General features: G+C 45.5%; 1 pseudogene across 1 annotated transcript; it reads right to left on the bottom strand.

Annotated features, from left to right (window-relative positions):
* Window positions 1-282: 282 nt before the first annotated feature.
* On the bottom strand, window positions 283-1,142 carry LOC103626077 (5' nucleotidase superfamily pseudogene; annotated as a pseudogene). The gene is made up of 3 exons (NR_161334.1): window positions 894-1,142; window positions 408-782; window positions 283-339 (listed from the first exon to the last, which is right to left on the bottom strand). The product of NR_161334.1 is annotated as a 5' nucleotidase superfamily pseudogene (transcript).
* Between the last annotated feature and the right edge of the window lie 6,528 nt (window positions 1,143-7,670).

The raw sequence follows: 7,670 nt of genomic DNA, 5'->3' as shown, positions 1-7,670 counted from the left end.
ATTTTGGTTTGTTCAAACAAGCCAGAATTACTATATCTACAACACAAGCATACTACTCTCATGAAGCTGTGATATAATAGGTTACAGGATTTCGATGTATAAGATTGAGAAAAGAGTAAATTAATTCACATGAATTCATGGCATGGGACAACTGTGTTAAAAAATAGAATATCCTATGCATACTAAGCATGCGAAATGGCATGACAAAACAACACTTGTATATGAGCATCATACTACCTTGTAAAGTTCTCTTCGACGAATACGTTGAATGATTTCTTTTGCTTTTTTCAGTTCATTGTTGGGAGCAGTCTCAATGGTTTTGATGATTGTGTCATCCAACTGTAATTTCAGGGGATGTAAGATAGGCGGGAAAATTATGGCTGTAATAACAATGACAGAAACCAAACCTTCCAAAAATCTTCTGGGTCGTGTGCATGCAATGATATCCCCAAGTAGTCATTAGCCTCAATGAGTGCATCGACAAGCATGAGTTCAACAGCCTAAGGATTGATGAGTGTCAGATAATGAACCAGATAATACCATAACAGGAATGACTTGGGCGCATAAAATGTTTGGAACGAAACATGTTCATTCACAGTGACAGAAAAAGAATTATTAGAGGTTCTATGAGTTACTGGTTCACAACAGTAATAGCGTGAACCATGAAGAATCTGACCTGAATTTACTTTAAAACAGGGACACATCAGTCCATCATCTGTTACAACCTCATACAATGGATGTGAAAGCTGGAAAAATTCTGGCTTCCTTGCAGAGACTATAACCTATAGTAAAAAGAATCAATGGATATTAATGAAGTTTCCAGTGTGTTGTAAGCAATGACTGCCAAACAGACACTTCTACAAAACTGGTATAAGGGAGAGATAAAAACTTACCATTTCAAACAGATTTCTCCATCCCACATCATTAGGAAGAAAGCGATTGAATGCATGATTCATCATTTTGTTTGTATAATGGAAATATGAATTAGTAATGAGAAGCAACTTTTTCCAGCCTGAGAGTTTGTTGAAGGAAAAGCCAGCATATCAGCACAATGGTTCTATTACACTAAATTGATCATACAACACCATAAATGTAGAAGATTAAGAGAACACCTCACACTCGTTATAGAAAGGGTGACTTTCATGTGTATAGTCAAAATACACCTTGAAGTACAAGTACATACATATCTCTAGACTATACATATCTCTAATACTCGTGCCGCATTCACAAATGGAGAGAATTGGACGCATAGACTGGACTGAAAGTCACTAAACAACTGTACAGACAGTCCCTAAGTCATGATGTCCATGAACTGATGTGCAGAAAGGACATGTAGCACTCGAAGGTGCCATAAAGCAACTTTTTTACGGATGAAGTGGATTTCAATCTCAATGTGCTTCGCCTTCGTGCGATGATGAATATCCTATGCACCTTGAAGTAAATTAATTCACATGAATTCATGGCATGGGACAACCGTGTTAAAAAACAGAATATCCTATCATACTAAGCATGCGAAATGGCATGACAAAACAACACTTGTATATGAGCATCATACTACCTTGTAAAGTTCTCTTCGGCGAATACGTTGAATGATTTCTTTTTCTTTTTTTAGTTCAAAGGCAGCTTGTGTGAGTTGCTTTTAAAAAACTAATTTATCAAAGAAAACTGTTCCATATAAATAATGAAGGATTTTAGTCCACCATGGGCATACATAGTTAACCTAAAGATTACCACTGAAAATTTTGAAGGAAGAAGTCAATTTCAGTACCAGTCGCCTAGAGATCCATGGATGGAGAGAGAGGTCGTCGCTGCATCTGAAGCTGCATCTGAACGTTGTCACTGCTAGGGAACCAGAATTGGCTCCGGAGCGAGCTGACATCGGTGGCCAGGTTGGACCTCCACATTGCAGATCGACTCAGCCGCCAGGAACGTGGTCTCCAACCCAGACCATCTGCTATTGGGAGAAATGTGTGCCGCTAGACACCATATCCCGGCCATATCTCCTGTTGCTGCTTCCTGCCATGGCTCCATGAAGAAGAAGAGCGCGCGAGGGTGGAAAGCAACGCGGGAAACCACAGTGATGCGCGCGTGTGAGTGGATTGGGGAACCTTGGCTCGCACAAATTCTCGACGGCGCGCTGGTACTGGTACTCTCCCCCGTACACCTCCGCAACGGCGGAGCGAGATCCTGCGAGGCCCTGGATCGCCGCTTGAGCTTGTACAGCGGGCCCTTCCTGCGCTTCCACGTGTCGGCCTCAGTCGAGTCGCCGTCGTCGGCCTCCTGCTTGAACGCGCGGCACCGCAGCAGGGACGACCGGTGAGCGGGCGAGGAGGAGGAGGTGGTGGACGGCCGATGATCCGAAGAGCGGTGGTGCGGCACCGGCGCGGCCTGCTGGTGAGAGAGAGAAGCGCGTGGGCGGGAATGAGACATGTGAGAGAGAGAGCCACGCGTGGGATTGGATTTAGGTTTTCATGATTAAGTTCGACGGTGTCCACATGCCCGACGAATTTAACTTAAGAACGTGGGTACCCACGTTTCTAACTCGTTAAGTTTGACGGTTTTAGTCAGGGCCCACGAACTTAACTTAAGAACGTCGGTATCCACGTTCTTAACATAACCCATGAACTTAACTCAAGTAAGAACGTCGGTACCCACGTTCTTACTTTTACACACGAACATTTATCAGTTTCTTGTACATAGTGCAGTCATGAAAAGATGCAATCGGTTTTGTCACTAGCCAAACTATCTAAAATTTGACCACATTTATGAAATAGAGTACTAAAATTTATGACAAAACATATATGCTATGTGAATATTTTTTGTGTGCAACAAATGATTATTGACCTATTTGGAGACAAGGCAACATTTACTCGATAATTTTATGAGTCAATTTGTGGCTTTGAATGGGAATAATATTATGATTAATTTATATGTTTTGGTTGAGGTTAAAGATGGACAAATCATGGATCTACATACAGAGAAGGTGTGGCCTCTCTTTTATCCAATACTAGTGGAAATATTGCATACAATATGCTTATATAATATCAAATTCATTGATATATTAGCCTTCCAACATAATTAGTGATGCTAGTTATTTATATTCTTTCATATAACCATCACAAAACTAAAATTAATGTACTCACTTTCTCTTTTTTAAATACTAATTGATAAGAAAGTAGTATAATATATTCTCTGTCTAGCTTTCGTGTGTGTGTGTATATATTATCTAAGTATCCAATAGAGATATAATAAACGATGTTTTGTATTTGTAAAATCTAAAATAATCTATAAATTAAAGTGGATGAAGTTATTTGTAAAAGCCTCACCCCCTCCACACCATGTCCCTGCGGTCACCGCCAAATGGGCCCCGGTAGTCGGACTTCTCCCTGTCCTCTGTTTGTTACGAACCCGCGCGTACCAATCAGAAACAGGTGTCACGCCAAGTTCGATCCTCCGGCCTCAATCCAGCAACACTCCCCATCCCACTCCGCATCCGTATTATACACGCTCTGAGTCACTATTTCGCTCTCCAGCAGCCTCCGCATCCGTCTCCGCAAAACAGACGCCGTGTACCTGCACTCCCCTTTTCCACGGTTTCTCTCTCCTCTCCGCACAAGACTGCATGCGCCACCTCCTGCTCGTGGACCCAGCTGTCATAGACTGCATGCGGAGTGCAAATACGGAGTCTGCTGGAAACGGGGACGGATACGGAGAGGAGAGAGAAACTGTTGGCCGTGCTAAATACGGATACGGAGAGGGAGTCTGTTGGAGTTGGTCAACAAACTCCGTAACCGCCTCCACCTCTCGATGGTCGTGTGATCCGCCCAGTGTATAAATTCGAACGAGCCATCCTCGTCCTTCTTGTGCTAGACACCGTCAAATCGGAGCCCTCCATTTGTTGAGCACCAAATTGAGAAGGCCAGACAGTCCGCGGTCCGGACGGTCCACGCGCGCAGAACCAGTCAGGGTTCTGAGTTTCATTCTACAGTTGTTGGCTAGATTCGCAGAATTAGCTCGGGAAATCTGTTTGTAACGGCTCCAGCCCCCCTTCTCTATAAATACAGAGAAATACGGCCGATTAAGCATTAACAATCGAATCAATAATCAATTTATCTCGCATTTATTTCTTGTATATTTAGGAGTAGTTCTAGTCTAGTTCTAGTTTAGCCTTCCAACCCCAAATTCTCTGCTTCTCTTCGACTCTACGTCGATTAGAGGAGTATAGGTCAGCCTGCCGAGCCTAGACAACCCCTAGGATCTCTCCTCGACGGGGTCCCTCTCGGGAGCGTGATCCAGGCACCGCGCCGACCTTCGTCGCCCCTGCGCACGCGTGGACCGACCGGCCTGTAGGCGCGGACCGTCCGACCCGTCAGAAAGGAAACCCTAGCCCTGCTCCAGGTCGCGGACCGTCTGGCCCCTGGCAGTGGACCGTCCGCGCCTGTGCAGAGAGCACCGCCGTCGGTTCTCACACAGTGATTGGCGCCCAAAAAGGCACCAACACACTTTTGGCGACTCCGCTGGGGACAACACATATAGACTCATCAGATCGGCCCTCAATGGCCGGTTCAAGGGATAGCTCTGACGAACAACTCCAGTTCGAGGAGCACAAGGAGCAGCTGATCCAAGAAGCAAAGGCGAAATTCCTGGCCAAATTCAAGGTGGACAGGAACAACAAGGTCGTTCGGCAACGGGCAACTAATCTGGCTTCGCTCCGACCCATAACGGATACCCCTAATGTAAGTAACACCAATGAGCTCCAATCTCTTAAAGCTGACATACATGAACAATGAGAACAAATGCAACATATCATAGGGGGTATACAAAAGGATTATAAAAGGCTAGTACATGCGTTTGATTAATCCACTGTTGCAAATTTTCCTTCGCACGAGGTTGAATTGGGGGAAATACACGTAATTCATCGGCTACAGGTTGTCATGACCAGTCACAACCTCTTTATGGGATGCCGATGGACACATGCCCTGAGCAACCACAACCTCCTATGCACATCGGCAATAAATTAGCCGATCTGCACATGACCGGACCGTCCGCACGTGAGCGCGGACCGTCCGGGCCAGCAACGGCCGGACCCATGTTCAATGAGTTACCAAGATATGCGTCCGAGCCGCCACATATTACACAAGCCCTAAACCAGCAAGATAGGCCGTCTGCATATGATCACGGACGGTCCGCACAGCCGACCGAGCGGTCCGCGTATCCGACCAGACGGTCCGGCATAGAGATGTTAGAGGAAGACTGTTACCTAAATCCTCGCCCGTCCTAGCAACACTTCCCATCACACTATACAATGCACCAACTCATTAATACAGAATCCCAAGCCCATGGGAGCGAGTACTTTCCGGCCTCGCCTAGAAGGCCAAAAAGGAATGATCAATCCTATGAACCATATAGGACAAATAGTAATGCACCACATAACTCAAACCAATGGGGGGGAATGACAACATTCTAATATCTAGTCAACCTCACCTATGTTTGACCAGAGAGCCGGTGGTCTCGCACCGGTAGCCATTGATATAGTGAGGGAAGAAATAGCCGGGGTGTTCCGAGATAAGCTAGGAGTAAGCATGGTCCCTGGGGGCAGTCATATCGGAGGCCTTATGACAGCCGATTTGACCACCACCCATACCCACAGGGAACCAGGATACCCGAATTTGCAAAATTTTTGGGTGATCAAGGAAAAAGCACATGTGAACACATAGGCCAATTTTTAGCACAATTAGGAGAATTGGTCGACACAGAGGCGTTCCGCGTGCGTTTATTTTCGTTATCTTTAACAGGAACTGCATTCGCATGGTACGCCACATTGGCCCCTAATTCTATTTGTCACGGGGGGGATTTAGAACAAAAATTCCACGATCGCTTCTTTTCGAGTGATTATGAATTAGATTTGGTAGACATCGTGGCCCTGCGACAAGGGAAAGACGAATCGGTTAATGAATACATCCATAGGTTCTATGATACAAGAAACCAATGCTTTCAAATTCATTTAGCAGAAAAACAGCTAGCAGGCTTAGCCTTTAATGGACTGCGATATTATTTAAAGGAAAGATTAGAAGGTATCCAGTTTTTTACGCTAGCACAATTACATCAAAGAGCTTTGGCTTGTGAAAGCCGAAGCAAAGAGACTGCTAAAACAATTCGTCACAACGTGCATATAGTAGAGTGCGTCCAAAGTAGCTCGGATGACGAATCAATAGAAGTATATGCAACTGAAATGGTTTGGCCAAAGCAGGCTAAATCCTCGGCTTGTTCCTCCTTACAGCCGGTTCAAAAGAAACGTCAAGAGGAGGTTAAGTTTACATTTAATGTTGGTAAATGTGACAAATATTGATGAATTACTCAAAAATGTCAACATTAGAATAAATCACACTGTTCCATCCACCGACGAGCTAAAATGCCGTGCATACTGCAAGTGGCATAACTCGTTTTCTCATGCCACTAATGATTGTAATGTATTTCGACGACAAATTCAATCGGCATTAACGAGGGACGATTGAAATTTTAGGAAATGTAGGTGGATACAGAGCCCTTCCTAGTAAATGTGATTGACTTCGAGGGCAAGAGGGTCCTAATTCGGCCAAGCACAGCCGATAAGGGCAAAGGCAAAGAGATAATCATCGGTGACGCGCGAGAGGCCAATGGGAATAATAAAATTTCTTGCAGGAAAGTGGTGGCCGAGAAGAATCCTAATGGAGGAGAGACCCTTAAAGTGACCATCACAACCTCCGGCACTGGGGGGGCAAGCACAGACCAAGAGACGGGCGTAGGAACCCGCACTGCGCATCACGGACGGTCCGACGCCTAGGCGCGGACGGTCCGAGATGACGCCGGACGGTCCGAAGAATCTCAGCGGACAGTCCGGCAATACTCAAGGCGCACAACGTCCGCGTACCTTCAAGCCATGACGACAAGAGATAGGTACATGGAAAACTAATACATTTAAGGTAGCTAGTCGGCTGGTCAAATCTGGCCCGACCTTTGATCAATTATTATCCAAATATGTAAAAAAAGAAGGTCGGCCCAAGTGACCAGCTAGCAAAACAACCTCGCTCACCCACTCAAGAGCGACAACAGGTAAGACTGATTGGACCACCTGACCAATCGGAAAGAATGACAGGTCATAATGTCCAACTACAGCCCAACATACCTACATGGACATCTCCACTTCCATGTCTACCTATGCCATATCCATATACATACATACCACCACCATATACCACAAATCAAATATGAAGCATGCCACAATATCCATTTGGGATGCCACAGTACCCCGCTTGGGGGACACCCCAAACATCCGTATCCAACAGGTTGGCACCTCTAGTACAAGACTGATTGAGCGCCACTCAATCCGGTCACCAGGCACCAGCCTAGCAAGATTGCCGGACCACTCGGTCGCAAGGACCGACCAATCTGGCAGGGGGCATATACCTACAGCGACCGAAAGAAAGACAGAAAAGGACATAATCAAAATAGGTACATCAGATGTCATCATACAGGAAAATAATGAAGGGCCGATGATTTTTGGTGAATCGGCCAACACAACCAGAAAAGAAGATACGGCTGCCATCAAAATAGCCGATCCAAAATACTCCATGCCTCGATGGTTCCCATCGGGATTGACATGGTCCCAACAGCGAAAATTACAGCGCCTA

The sequence above is a fragment of the Zea mays genome, chromosome 5 (assembly GCF_902167145.1).
Source record: "Zea mays cultivar B73 chromosome 5, Zm-B73-REFERENCE-NAM-5.0, whole genome shotgun sequence".
Classification (NCBI taxonomy): domain Eukaryota; kingdom Viridiplantae; phylum Streptophyta; class Magnoliopsida; order Poales; family Poaceae; genus Zea; species Zea mays.
Note: the sequence above shows the minus strand (reverse complement) of the source record. Positions and strands in the feature narration are given on the sequence as shown.